The sequence below is a fragment of the Mesoplodon bidens genome, assembly GCF_964165515.1.
Source record: "Mesoplodon bidens genome assembly, chromosome: 8".
Classification (NCBI taxonomy): Eukaryota; Metazoa; Chordata; class Mammalia; order Artiodactyla; family Ziphiidae; genus Mesoplodon; species Mesoplodon bidens.
In genome coordinates, this window is record NC_138165.1 from 112,848,092 (window position 1) to 112,863,836 (window position 15,745).

The following is a 15,745-nucleotide window of genomic DNA, read 5'->3' on the forward strand; positions in this document are numbered from 1 at the left end:
GTCCCTAGTGCTGCCCCCACACTGGGCTGTCCACCTGGAAGACTACTCCTCCCTCCAGAGTCACTCAGGCGTCCTCCTCTGGGAAGCCTCCTGGGCTGCTCCAGCCAAATCTGAAAGCATTCGTCACCCAGACGGCCAACAGAGGCCTAGAGCTCATTGAGGACAGGAAACCACGGGTCTATCCTAACATACATAAATGAGTTCCTGGCAAGTCTGATGAGAAAAGGGACATTAACACACTTTCAAAGAATCTCCTGCAAAACATGTCCTAATTACACAGCAAAATGTACAGTGACATAGTAACATAGCAACTTGGCAGTTTGGAAGCTCCGAGGACACCGGCTCATCCCACAAAGTGCACACCGTCCGTGACGGGCAGACCAAACCCACGTGCCAGCCAATGTGATGCAGCTGAGGACCAGATGGGTCTGTGAGCCCTGCCCTAGCGCGGTGCCTGGACCTGACGGGAGGAATCAGCGGACAGGCCCACACGGGGAGCGGCTCTGCCACGACTGCCCTGCGCCTGGAAAGTGGCAAGATCGCCCAAGTCCAGACAAGACTGAGCAGCTCGGGCAGGCGGAAGGAGACCCAGGGGACCTGACAGCTGATGTAACATGTGATGTGACGGGGTCCTTGGGCTGTAGGGACATCGTGGGGACAGCAGTCAATTGAATAGTCAGAGTTTGGGTGGCAGCAATCACCAGCGTAACCGCCCTGGCTGGGTGGCTCCGGTGGAGACGTCCCCTCCACTGTCCTGTGGGGCTCTGGGCAGGGCCAGTGGGGGCTCAGGGCTCAGGCAGGCACAGGGAGGGTGGTGACAGCCAGGGGGCTGTGTGAAGGCAGTGGGCAAAAAGACAGACAGACACAAAGCAGGGCGGGACACGAAGGGCTGGGGAGAGAGGCAGTGTTTTCTCTAGAGCCGCAGACCGAGTGAACAAAGGGAGCCTGGGCCGCAGGCAGGAGGCGGGCTTCCCGGATGCCTGTACCCTCACTGGGTGGCCCTCCCAGGACCTCAGTCCCCTGGCCTGACCCCACCACTCAGGAACCTCTGCGACAACCTCTGTGCTGCCCCAGCTCAGACGCTCACCCCGTGCATCTCTGGGATGGCTGTGGGCAGAAACGGGTCAATGGAACCGTCCCCCTGCCGCCCTGCACCTTGACCGATGCTGCCCAGTGAAGCTGCCCAGAGCGCCCTCGTCTGGCGGGAGGTGAGCCATCCACCCATGGCGGGGCGTCTATGGAAGGGACGGCTCCCCGTCATTTCAGGCAGCCACGGTGCAGGGGCCAAGGGGCATGTGATCCATGACGCCCCGAGCTGGCACTTCTAAAAGCAGCGCCACCAGATCTCATAGAGTAAGTCCCTGCTTTTCTTAATTCGTGACGTTGAGCACTCAAAACTGCACCAGCAGAAACAGACCCACAGACGTAGAAAACGAACTTATGGCTACCAAAGGGGAAAGGGGGGTAGACGGATAAAAGAGGAGTTTGGGATTAACATACACACAGCACTCTATATAAAACAGATAACATGGGGCTTCCCTGGTGGCGCAGTGGTTGAGAGTCCGCCTGCCGATGCAGGGGACACGGGTTCGTGCCCCGGTCCGGGAGGATCCCGCATGCCGCGGAGCGGCTGGGCCCGTGAGCCATGGCCGCTGGGCCTGTGCATCCGGAGACTGTGCTCCGCAACGGGAGAGGCCACAACAGTGAGAGGCCCACATACCGCAAAAAAAAAAAAAAAAAAAAAAAAAAAACAGATAACCAACAAGGACCCACTGTAGAGCACAGGGAACTATGCTCAATATCTTGTAATAACCTATGAGGGAAAAGAATCTGAAAAAATAGATAGATGGGTATGCATCAAGGAGTCACTTTGCTGTACACCTGAAAGTAACTCAACATTGTAAATCAACTATGCTTCAATAAAGAACAATTTTTTAAAAAAAGCTTAGCATATACCAAAATAAAATAAAATAAAATGTGGCCCTAAGCTCAAAAAAAAAAAAGAATTACACCACCCGTCAAGGAGGGCCAGCATGACCTCTCACTTAGGCAGCTCTCCGTGCAGGCTCTCGAGCACTGGTCCAGACAGCTCCTCTGATAGCGTCCAAGGCAGACCCGTGGCTGGTGGGGCCCTAAGACTCCCTGACCCAGCCGGGGGCACAGGGGAAGCTGACCCTGGTTCGGCCAACGGTAGGCAGGCAGGGCAGAGTCGTGCAGGGCAGCTCGTGGACCAGGGTGCAGGCTCCGTGGCAGACGGACGGCCCGAGTCGGAGTCCACCCTCCTCCAACTGTCCCTCCTTCTCCGGCCCCCCCGGCCTCCTCCTTCCCTCTGTGTCTGCTCTCCCTCCTCTCTGGTGCCTGCCACCCCCGCCCCGAGCTTTGTCTCTGTCCTCTGGCCACTGGCTTTGGACACAGCTGGGACCGGCGCTCACGGAGAAGACTCCACATGGCCTCCGGCTCCAGGCTCAAAGGCAGCTGACCGCCCTGGGTGACTCCGTGCCCTGGAGAGACTCCAGTGCCCCTCACCTTGGTCATGAGCCTGCCAGGGTCAGGGCTGTGGCCACAGGAACGGGCTGTCTGGTCCCTGTCCTGTCCTGTGAGGTAGGTCACCTGTGCTCTCCCACATACTCACCGCCTGTCTGCCCTGGGATTCCCACTGTTAAACAAAGGTGCTATGACCTGGAAATGCAAACCTCTGTCTTGTTGTCAAGAAAGCATACTTGCTGGGCCTCTGCCTGCAGAGCCCTTCGAACGCCACCAGGGTTGGCTGTCGGGGGGGGGGGGGGGCTCCTCCCACCCTCTGCTCCTAGTCTGTGCCAGGTGCTGACCTGTCACACGACTGGGACAGGGAGTGAGCCGGGAGGAACCACAGGTGTGGATCCCTCAGTTGGCTTGGGATGGGTGACCGCACAGCCCGGCCCCCCCGGAGCAGCCTCTTCACGTCTGCCGCCCTGACATGATAGCCGAGTGCACTGGTCGGGGGTGAAATGTGTGCCTGAGGTCTGGGCTCCTGGGATGTGGGATTTAAACCTGATGGCCCGTGAGAACCTGCTGAGAGAGGCAGGAGGTGAAGCCGGCCACTGCCCGCATTCCTGCACACCCTGCCCTCCCCTCGCCTCCTGCGCAGGATTGGAAATTCCACCTCCTCTGAACCAAGATCTGATTTCTCAGAGGAGCCCTTCGGCTCCACGCAGGCAGCAGAGGGTCTGGCTCTCTCATAGCCAAACTCTGTCAGTAGAGTGTCTGCCAGGGGCCATGTACCTTCTACTGTGAGAAGAAATGCTGAGACATTACAGGGATTTTCCGAAGAGGCAGAATGCTTAGTTTTCTCTAGTCTCAAGTGTCAAGTGGTTAAAAATGTGATTACAGACAGGGTTGTTTATTAAACTGAGGTTTATTTTGCTCCTTTATTAAGTCAACATTATTGAGTCAGCTGAGAATTTGATTTTCACGGCTGATGTAGAAGCTTGTTTATATAATAATCGTGACAAAGATGAATCAGCTATTCACATATTTTCATTCACTTCGTTTTGGTTAATAGATTAAAGATTCACCTGTGATCCAATTATGTTTTGGTTGCTGGGTAGGTTTCTGGTAGTAGTTCCTTTAATTATGCCACGATTAATCAAATCCTGGGACTTCGTTTGGGTTATTAAGAGAAAAATATCCTATTAACTGTGCATGAAGTAGTAAGTCCTTTTTTTTTTTTTTTTTTTTTTTTTTGTGGTACGCAGGCCTCTCACTGTTGTGGCCTCTCCCGTTGCGGAGCATGGGCTTCGGACGTGTAGGCTCAGCGGCCATGGCTCACGGGCCCAGCCGCTCCGCGGCATGTGGGATCTTCCCGGACCGGGGCACGAACCCGTGTCCCCTGCATTGGCAGGCAGACTCTCAACCACTGCGCCACCAGGGAAGCCCAGTAAGTCCTTTTTTATTCGGCAAAGGGTGACTGGGGCAGGTGTCTGTCCTGTGCAAACCACACTCGTGGCCACCTGATGCCTGATCCTAGTTGCCATAGTGATGGCTGTAAGCAGGTCACAGTCTGGCCACACTCAAGGGGAGAGGATTGTACAAGGCTGTGACTCACGGGGGTCACGTCACGCTGTGTGACACATGGAAAGGGAGGGGGTGTTGACTCAAGGGGTGTTTCGCTGGGAGGGGTACAGGGAGGACAAGGAGCTGGAGGGGAGGGGTCTGGGCGACAGTGGTAGGTAAGGTTGAAACCATGAGCATACCCGGTGGAGGAATCCTGACTGCATTTCATAAACAGTGGGAGCCAATCATTGTTTTTTAACATTAATATGAAGGTAGGTAGACAGTGGGACTGTAACACGGAAGAATCTTTGTATTTTATTGCAAGTTCATCACTGAAGGGACATTGCCTAGAAGCTTAAATGATACATAATGGCCCATCTCTGGGAACCCTGCCTCCCAGGTAATGAGCATTAAGCTAAAATACCTTTGCTGAGCTCACAGGAAACATCCTGACCAAGCCCACCTATAAGTGACCTTAGGCAGGAAGAAATGAACACATCCCCCCCGGAAGCGGACCGGAAGCAGGAAGTGTTTGATTTTACCCCCTCCCCTTTTCGTATAAAAGAAGCCTGAATTCTAACTCGGGGAAGACGGTTCTTTGGGACAAGAGTCCACCATCTTCTCGGTCTGCCGGCTTTCCGAATAAAGCCCCTATTCCCTGCCCCAGCACCTGGTCTCTTGATTTATTGGCCTGCCATGTGGTGAGCCGTACAAGCTTGGACTCCGTAACAGGACTGGGTCAGAAATATGACTTCCTTGGGTTATGGAACCTCCAAAGGAGGAGACCCCCCACCCCTGCCCGTGGAGTCCAGCTGGCCTAAATGGCCTGGGCAGCTCCCGTTGCTGTCCTGACCTGGCCACATTCTTGCAGTAGTAGTGTTGGGTAGAACCCATAGCTTCAAATTACTTCCCCAGGTCATCCAGACCTTAGGGACGTGAGCTCATCAGACTCCGGCAGCTGGATGTTCTGGCCCCCCTGGGATAGGGCTCTGCTGTTTACCCGAGTGAGGCATCCATCCCACCATGGAAGTCTTTAGGTTCACGGTGCTTCCAGGAATTTCAATCACATCTCGATCTGGTGCTCCCTGCGCCCCCCAGACAGGTTTCGCTTACAAGGACAACTTCCATCAAGCAAACATTCCTGACACAGAGAGATGCCCTTGGACGAGGCACTGGCATTTTCACTCCTTTCTCCTGGGCCCCCCGTGGAAAGAGAACAGGCTTTCTTCCTGATCCCAAGCTTATCTTCGACACACATGTTTATCCGTGGGCTAGCCAAATGCAAACTAGCCTTTGCCAAGAGGAAAAGAATGCATAGCAAATGGGAGAGGTAGGGGAAATCAAGATGATTTCAGTGCTTATTTTTCAAGCATTCTTAAAATAACAAAGAGGTTTTAGGAACAAAAACAAGAATCTTCTAGTTCTTTGTTTATTCTTATAATTTGCCTACTTGGAATATTCAGAAGGTCCAGGATAATTGCAAATGTTTCCTTCCTCCATTTCATTTGTGTCCCCCCACAAAAAATGGAAATACTGTTATTATTCAGCAATGATAAATATAATACATTTTTGACAAAAAATTGGTCGAACTTTACAGAAGTGTATAATGTAAAAAAATGCAAGTCCTCCACAATCCCACCGTTATCTAGTTAACTACAATTAACAACTATTGATGTGTTTGTTTGTGTAAGTGAATTCATTTTATATAACTGAAATCCTCTCCATGTTTGCTTTGCAAACTGCTTAATTTACTTACTATATCTTGGACATCTTTCTACATGCAGGGACAGCATTTTAAGGTTCTGTTTTGGCATTAACTAAACTTACAGTTGAAATAAAAATTAGGGGGCTTCCCTGGTGACGCAGTGGTTGAGAGTCCGCCTGCCAACGCAGGGGACACGGGTTCGTGCCCCGGTCCGGGAAGATCCCACATGCCGCGGAGCGGCTGGGCCCGTGAGCCATGGCCGCTGAGCCTGCGCATCCAGAGCCTGTGCTCCGCAACGCGAGAGGCCACGACAGTGAGAGGCCCGCGTACCGGAAAAAAAAAAAAAATTAGGGAGGTGGATTTTTACCTGATTGTGGGAATTTTTTCTTTAGATTTTACTTCCCCTTGCTAATGTTCAGAGTTCAGAGAAAGAGAGAATACAGTCTGACTCAAAATGCATCACAAACAAGCCAGAAGAATTTTCTGATTTGTATAAACTTTTCTGCCCAATTTTTTAAAACAATGAGTGGGGCTAGAAGTGATGATAAGTTGGCCCTTCCCACTTTCCACTCACCTCCCTCATTTCTGATCTGACAGGCTCGGGAGAGTGGGAGGGAGGGTGGGAGGACAGGTGGGGCCTGCTCCCAGGTAGGGCGCTGAAGATGCAGCGCTCGGGCTCAGGGCCCGGCCAGAGGCTGGGGCTGCTGCACGTGGAGACACATCTGAGTTGATGGCAGGATGTCCTGAGGCCTCCTTGGGGTGGGGCCCCAGGAAGCCATGCAGAAGAATGTGGGGGAAGCTGTTTAAAGAGAGGCTTCCTTGAGCCCCGTTCATGCTGAAAGGAAGGCAACATGAATAAGTCCATTCCAACCCTGTTTATCAGTTGCGTAATATCCCACTATGTAAACGTTTCTTTGTTCATTCATGCAACATGTGTATTGAGTGTCTCAAAAGTGACCATCCCTGTTCCAAGATTTGGGAATGCAGTGGGGAACAACAGGGATAAATGTGCTCGTCCTTTTGGAAGGTGTATGTAAGGGTGTGTGGGAGGGTGACCAGAAATGAGTGAATAGAACTTGTAGAATATTAGTGGGTGCCATGGGTAAGAATAAAGCAGCAGAGTGGATCAGGACTCTGTGTGTGTGTGTGTGTGTGTGTGTGTGTGTGTATTGGGAGAGGTGGAAGGTGTTGATTTTAAATAGGACAGTCAGGGAAAGCCTCTGAGGGGTCACATTTGAGCCAAGACCTAAGGAAGCTGTGGTGGTGAGCGGGTGAGACGGCAGATTCCAGGAGAAAGGCACCCCAGACATGTAGCAGAGCACGTGCAAAGGCCCCCAGGTGAGGGTGTGGCCGAAAAACAGTCAAGAGTCCTCTGTGGTCAGGGTGACTGAGCGAGGGACACAGCTATAGGAGTTAAGGTCAGGGGGTAAATGGACAGACCACACAGGGTCTTAAAGGCAACTTCTGACATAAAATAAACACATATTTTAAGAGTACAACTTGATAATTTTTTACATGTATAACTCGTAAAATCATCACCACAGTCAAGATATGGACATATCCATCACCACTGAAAATACCCTTGTGCCCCTAGTAACCCTGCAACCCTTCCCTCCCACTTCTCCCAGCCTGGTATAGATCTTTTCCTTTTTTCAAATGGGTATCCAATTGTTCCAGGATCGTTTGTGAAAGCTTTCACCACTGAATTATCTCTGCACCGTTATCACAAGCCAGTTGCCCATATATAGGTGGGTCTATTTCCAGACACTCTGTCCTGTTGCACTGATCTGTCTTTATGCCTACATCACACCGTCTTGGTTACTTCGTAAGTCTTGAAACCAGATAGCATTAGTCCTCTGACTTTGTTCTCCTTTTTAAAGTTGTTTGGGCTCTTCTAATCCCTTTACATTTCCATACGACTTTTAGAATCAGCTTGTCATTTTCTTTGAAAGATCCTGCCAGGACTTCCAACTGGGCTTGCATTGACAATATAGATCAAACTGAGGAGACCTGATATATCTTGACCGCACTGAGTCCTCCAGCCCACGGACACGGGGTATTACTCCAGTTCTCAGCTCTTTCATTTCTCTCAGCAACGTTTCGTGGTTTTCAGAGCAGGTTTCACACACCGTCAGATCTGTCCCAAAATATTTCATACTTTTTGAGGCTATTGTAAATGTTTTTCTTTAAATTTCAACTTCCAAATGGTTGTTTCCAGGATATGAAAAAAGTTTCTTTTGCTATGTTGATTTTGTACCCTCCTGGGAGAAGGGCCAGGTCTGGGTGGAGCCCAAGCCCAGGGGGTTCTGGTCACAGCCTCACCTGAGTGGCCCTCTGGGAGTAGGTACTGTCCTCCATGAAGCTGAGAATTGTTTTTTTCCAGCCGGGAGCCTCGCTAGAAACAGTGCGTGTTTTTCCTGGTGTATTATTTCAAGAGGATTCACAGTGTGGCGTAGACAGGAAGTTGGGTATAGAGTTCCAGCACACACTTGGGACATCTGGTCTGTGGTGACCTTGCAGGGTTGGTCCGAGGCCCCAAGGAGGAGGTTTAGGGATGCAGCTGCTCAGGGGGCTCTGGGGGGCCGAGAGCACAGCCTGGACGTCCACGCTCCCCTCCTGGAAGGTAATCAAGCCTGGCCCGCCTGTCCTACCCCGGCCACGTCGCCGGGGAGCCCCGAGCTCTTTAATCACGGACAGCAGCTCCTTCGGCTTCCGCAGGCCGGGAGTGGGGGGGCCTCTCAGAAAATGCTGGAAAATGTGACTTTTCTCTCTCCCTCACTCCTCAGGGATGCATTTCTCCTGAGGGCCACACAGAGGTCTTTGCTGGCAGCTAAAGAGTCCTGAGGTTGTGGCTGCGTTTGGGTCTGATGGGCTGTGGGAAATGACACTGAGTGCACCCCACAGCCACCCCTTTCGGTCCAACCACCTCTGCCTGGGCTGCACCCCTGTCACCCCGCTCCCGCCCCCAACCCCACTCTGCCAAGCAGCCTCCAACCAGACCAACCCTTCCTATTTCTTTCTTTTTTTTTCTGGGCTATTTTTTTTTTAAATTTTTATTGGAGTCTAGTTGATTTACAATGTTGTGTTAGTTTCAGGGGTACAGCAAAGTGAATCAGTTATCCATATACATCCATCCACTCTTTTTAGATTCTTCTCCCATATAGGTCATTACAGAGTATTGAGAAGAGTTCCCTGTGCTCTACAGTAGGTCCTTATTAGTTATCTGTTTTATATATGGTAGTGTGTATGTGTCAGTTCTTTTCAACGCACTCCCCTGCCACTACCTCTGTGAGCCGGGCGCCTGGGCCCCTCACTGTCGCCCATGTCTCTGCTCAACTCTGCTCCCTGGGGAGCTTCTGCCCCGGGCGAGCTGACGCATAACCCGTCCTCTGTATCACCCGCCCCCTGATCCTGCTACACCCTAGATCTCAACTCTGCCTCGGCCTACGAACAAGAGCCCCCGGCACAGTACACTGGAGCTTCAGAGGAGACCCGAGTGGGGAGAGACGCTGGAGCTTCAGAGGAGACCGAGACTTTGCAAACCAAGACGCTGTTTCCAGAGGGGCAGCTGCCCAGCGTGGGAGAGTGGGGTGAGGCTCAAAGGGAGGGACATCAGACCAGCTGGGGCAGTGGGGTGGGCGAGGGGAGGGGTGTGAGGAGGGAAAGGGGGAGTCCTAAGGACAGGACCGGCAGGTGTGGTGTGCGGAGGCTCAGGACGGGCGTGTTGAATCACGACTGCCTCGGGAGCGGCTGGCGGCTGCTGGTCCCGGTTCCCTGTTACTGGTGTGGTCCTCGCCATGTTTTCACAGATTTATTTCAGTCTCCCCAGGAACTTGGACTTGTCAAGCGCTCTTCAGAATGACCTGGCAGGTTTTCCCCAGTGGATGCCACCCTGATTAAAAGGAAAATTGAAAATTTTCACACCTTCTGCTTCACCATAATGAGGACTGTGAGCCCTGGAAACCTTTCAGTCTCACAGCCTTCCACAGGGTGGGAATGGCAGCAGGTCAGAAACTTGACGGGGGGGGAAGCTGAGGATCTCGGTGCCAACAATACGAGGGGCCTTGAGCCCCTGTGTCTGTTTCTTTTGAACAGAACCCCCTTGGAGGCGTCCCTGGGACACTGGGGTTCATGGCTGGGGAGCACCAGCTCCCCTGAGGCTGAGTTTCGCTGCTACAAAGGCAGTTTGGGGATGGCCCCTGAGGACCCCACCCCTTTGGCCCTGTGTAATTCCAGCCCTTGAGTGATGCAGGCCCGTGACTTGTTTCTAAGCAAGAAAGGACAGTACAAGGAATGGGATACCCCTTCCGAGTTTAAGTTTGCAGGACTCCAGCTTCTGTCTTGCTTGCCCTTTTGAGCTCTGATGCATGATTTTCTAAGGAAGCCGCCTGCCCTGCTGTGAGCTGTCCAGCAGAGGGAACGAAGGGCGGACTCCGGCCGACAGCCTGCAAGGAACCGAGTCTGGGCAACGACCACGTGAGTGAGTGTGAAAGTGGACCAACTCCCAGCTGAGCCTTCGGGTGAGACCACAGCCCCAGCCGACTACTCGACTGCAGCCGCACGAGAGATCCCAAGCCAGAGGCACCCACTCAGCTGGCCATCCAGTCCAACCTCCACATGGCCCCTCCCCCAGAATGATCCAGAATCCAAATAGGATCTTATCCCTGACCTGCTGCTAACAGCCTCACAAGGCTGCCCACGGCCCACAGCAGAGTGGCCGCCTGACTGCAGTGGCCGGGGAAGCCCCTGTTCCTGCTGCCCACCTGCCACATTCAGGTGCTGGATAAATCTCTGTTTGTGCGTGACAGACCAAGTGATTCCTGGGAATAACCGTGGGGAGAAATCCCGTACATACGTGGAGAAGTACAGAACAATTTAGAGATATTAAAGAAGTCTACATAGATGTAAAGACACACTCTGCTCAAGGCTGGAAAAACAAAATGAATACAAATATTAATTCTTTCCTAAACTAATGTATAGCTTTTTAACAGAATTCCACAATAATCTCAATGAACTTTCAGATGGACTTCAGAGCAATGCTATAAAGCTTAAACAAACTGATTTATAATTATTGTTATAAAACAATAATTACATTTTCGAAAAGTCATGAGGAATGACCAGCCCCAGCAGATATTTAAGCATTGTAATAATGCAGTAATGAGCCTTGTGCAATATTGGCATGAAAGTAAACTTCTAGGGCAGTGGGACAGAACCGGTGATCCAGAACCCAAAACTCATACACCAGGAAACTCAGTCTCTGCTGCAAAGCCATCCCAAATCAATTGGGAGCAGACATTTAGTCAATAAATGATGCTGTAATAAACGATATTGAGATAACCAGTTAGGTTTTTGGAACAAAATTTGAAATTTTATTTTTCACCTCACAGGGTTTTACAGGGGAAAAAAGTAGAAGAAAAAAATGCAGAAATGCAGTAAATTTAACCACTGAGGGAGCCAGAAAGGAGATCTTGTCAGGGCTGCAGGCTCTGAATCTGGCCCAGCCTGGGGGTTGGGGGGTGGGAGTAGGGGGTGCTGGGGTGGGGAGAGAAGGAAGAAAGACAGATCTTGACATGACTTCCCAAGCCTGTGATAACTGACTGACTTAAATACAAATACATTTCTAACTTACGGGTTTGAAATGAAGGTTTGGGGGCAATATTTAGGAAAAATATGATACTAAAAAGGAACACTTCTTTTTAATAAACAAGTGCTCAAATCAATGTGTAAGGAACAAAGTTTTGGAAGAAGCTGTATGTCCAGTGTATCTATATTTTTCATGTTAGGCAGGTGCCTCGTGACTCTTCCATAAGGAATAATTCCCACTTCATCCAGATAAATTACTCGCCACCTGCGCTGCTGATTTCTGCAGGCGGGTATTTGCCATTCGCATCTTGGTTCATGTGAGCACGTTTCCGCAGCGTGGACTCCCAGGCATGGAGTCGCGGGGTCGCAGGGAACACATTGGTCGGTTTCCCCTGCGGTCGCACCAACTGACCCCGCCTCCCGCAGTCCTCCTGTTGCCCAGTCCCCGTCCTCCCGGGGTTGGGGGCGGTGGTGACCTTGGTGGGCCGGCAGGGTAGCAGATGTGTTTTATCTGGTTGTGCTCTGGCTACTGACGCGATTGGGCACTGCTCTCATGTTCTGATTGGCCAGTGGGATCCCTGGCATTTAGTTTAAATTCATCACTTACACTCACGCGGGATTGGTCTTGGTTTCTCATCAACATCTTCTTTGCCTGTTTTCCACGTAGGCTGGGCCAGTGTCCTAACTTAAACTGGGAGGTCACCCTCCTTCTGCATGTGCAGAAATGACCACACACTCCGGAGAGCAGGCAGTGTCCTACCTCTCCAGCTTCCCCACACAGACATCTGTCCAGCACACACTTGGTGTCAGTACAGAGACAGTCTCTCCATGGGCCACATGAACTCTGACATTCTGAGAATCACCACCAACACCTCCAAGAAGGAGCTGGTCTCCTCCCTGCTTTCTCTGCTCAGACTTTAAGTGTCCTGCTGACTCAGTTTCAGCAGGGCTTGTCCACTAAATGCTCCGATTTATAAAGACCTTCCAGAATTAGTAAAACTGCAATATCTATGTTTCCGTTAGAACTTCACTCACGCTCACAGTAGGAAAATTAGAATAACTCCTAAAAATGAGAATAAAATGATAATATAAACACCAGCCACCCCATCCCCCAGGTTATCACCAGTGATTTTCGGTGTGTATTTACCCAGGCTTTTATTTATACTCCTTTTATAAACCAGATGCCCCATGTTGTGTAATTGTGTACTCCGTATTTTGATTTGTAGCAGGCATTTTTCCTCTTAGGATATATTCTGAGCAGCTTTGCAAGTCGATAAGCTGCATTTACATCATGATTTTTAGGGTGTCTGGTACCCTTTGTGTGGATGTACCTTGATTTATGTCATCCCTCATTTAGGTTGTTTCCAAACTTTTATAGTTGTGAACAATGTTACAGGTCTTTGACCACTTGTCTGCTCGGTTCCTTTTCATGGTTTTCTAAAGACAAATGGCTGTGTAAAGCCATTTTCCCAACGTATCACCAGGTGGTCCTGAGCGTGTTCCACTTCTCACTCCTATGAGCAGCATGAACAGACATCAGACCTTCCTACCGGTGTGACAGATAGAGAGCTACACCATTGTTGTCTTAAAATCGATGTTTCATATGTTCGTTGGTCTTGTTATTTTTCCAATGTCCCATTGCTTCTCAGAGCTCTTTCTGGAAAGTTAATGTTTTCTGACCGATTTGAAAGAATTTCCTTTCCACGATGGCTGCAGGGGAGGCCTCTCGTGTCTGACGTCCCAACGTGACGCATGACACCTTCTGCAGGCGACGTCTCACGGGAGGTGAGGATGCAGGAGGCTGGGCCTCTGACTGCTGCCTGGAAACTGCCTCCCAGCCCCTGCGAGTGGGTCCACATCACCCCAGGGGCAACTGCAAACCTTTAAAACCTGTGTTTTGCATACTCTTTCTGATACTAGTGAAAACAGCACGATCTATGAATATTTTCTGATAAATGTTGACCAGATATACTGGGTGAGTCTTTGAAATGGGACTAGAGAACTTCTGACCCATGTCAAGTCAGTCGCCCATCCCCTACCCCGCAAGACCCCTCTCCCTACCCCCAAAGTCAGAGTGCTTGTGTGGTGGGAAGTACGGGGTGATTCAGGACCACCCCTCCCCTACTCGGGGTCACCGAGTGGCTCCAGGCTGATGGTGGCCCTGTGTGGACACTCATTCACTCATCCAGCCAACAACCGCAGACCACTGACTGTTAGGACAGAGCGGGCAGAGCCGGGTGCAAGGCCGGGGACAGCTGTTAGTGGTTCCCCAGGGCCCTCAGGGGAAATGTGGACATCAGAGCCCCATTCAGGTGACCAGGGAGGGCTTGTTGAGGAGGTGACCTCCAAGCTGAGAACTGGAATCAGGCGAAGGGGAGGAATGGAGGGGCCGGGGCAGGGGCTTCCCGAGGAGGAGGCCCTGCAGCTGCCCGCCCGCCCGCCCTCTCTGGGGTGTGTTCCCAGCCCCGGGGCCGGGGTCTGACCCTCAGGGACAGCAGTGTCCTCAGCACCTGCTCCGCCTCCTTGCCCACCTGCTTTCCCCCCTTCCTGTGTTCCTCCTTCCTCAGTGTTCCCTTGCATGGCGAGCGTCAGGCCGTGGGCAGCCCGTGTCAGGATGAGGAGAGCCGTGCATGAGGTGAGGGGTCGTGAGCTCAAGCCCTGGCAGCTTGAAGTCTGTTGTCCCTTAGAGAGACCCCGAGGCCCTTTCAAGTCTACACCCGTGTCTCCATCAGCTGCCACCTCCTCTGCGCCTTTTCCTAGGGACCTGTTTGGGGAGAAATTAAACCCATGTTATTTCATCTCCTTGTAAACCATAGCTGTGTTTTCTGATGTGTCTTACTAGAAATAGACTATTTTAAAGCAGACGATGGCATGGATCCAGGGGACTCTGTGCGTCATCCTGAGAACCCAACCCCAGTCGTGACCGTCTCCTCAAAGCCCAGATGTCTTGGGTGGCGACACTGCAGGTCACAATCGACCTCCAGGCACAGATGGGGTTCACCTAGTGGATGGCGAGGGTGCGGAGGCTTCACCCCACTGACGGGAACAAGCTTTGTGAGTATTTGCCGCCATGTGCAAGAAACGTGCGTCAGAGGATAGATATGGGGGTGTCTTTACACAGAAACTATAAAAGATAAGTTGTAAACAGGGAAATAGTTTGGGATAAAATTCTCTTGTCTATTTCTGTTGAAAATGACATAAACACTGAGAAGCTGATATTACATAATTAGACGATAAGCACCCACATAACTACCCCCCGGGCCAAGGACTAGAGCATTGCCAGAATCTCAGGATCCCCCTTGTCCCTCCCCACCGTGGGTCCCTCCCCACCGTGGGTCCCTCCCCACCATGGGCCCCCTCCCCACTGAGGCCCCTCTCTAATCCCAGCACCACCCTCTGCCAAGTGGGAGCCATTGTTCAACTTCTAGACTAATAGTGCCCTCCCTCTCCTAGGCTTATCACCTCAGTTTGCACCCCCAAACAGGGAGGCAGTTTGCTGTTCTTGAGGTTTACGTGATGACTTAATCTGTTCTTCCATGTCTTTCTTCTCACTCCCAGCATCTCGTGTGGGGGATGTATCGGTGTCTAAGCCTGTGGGTAAATGTTCATTGTCGTTGTTGTACAGTACTCCATCAGTTGTGTGTCATTTTACTCTGGGTGATATCTGCTTGGTTCTCGATCCCATCATTGGTGGTGCACACAGTGTGGCCATGAGCTTTCCCACACCTGTATCCAGGGCCCAGGGGCGCATCTTTCTAGGTGGACACCCAGAGTGCAATTGCTAGCCATACAGCGTGTGTGACCTCAACTTTACTAGATAATGTCAAACACCCAAGGTGTCCAAGGGTTCCCCATGCCCCATAGACTTGTGTGGCCTCTTAAATTCTAGTCACTCAGTAAATTGGTTGGTGTTGAAGGTTTTCTTTTTTTCGATTTCTAAAATTTTTAATTGTGGTAAAATATATTCTCTTGGCCTGTTCAGGCTGCTATAACAGAACGGCACAGACTGGGGGTTTATGAACAACAAACAGTTCTCACATTTCTGAGGCTGGAAGTCCAAGATCAAAACAGAGAGGAACGCTGGTCTGGTTCCTGGAGGCCCGTTTTCTCTCTGGGCCCTCACATGGGGGGAGGGATGAGGGAGCTGTCTGGGGTCTCTGTGGTAAAGGCACTCATCCCATTCCTGGGGGATCCACCCTCATGACCTAGTCACCTCCCAAAGAGCCCACCTCCTAACACCTCTGTCTCTGGGACGACTCCAGGGACCTCATATAAGTGGAATCAGTCAGTATTTGTCCTTTGGTGACTGGCTTATTTCACTCAGCATAAGGTCCTCAAGGCTCATCCATGTTGTAGCCTGTGTCAGAATTTCCTTCCTTTTTAAGGCTGAATGATACTCCCTTGTATGGATGGACCACGGTTTGC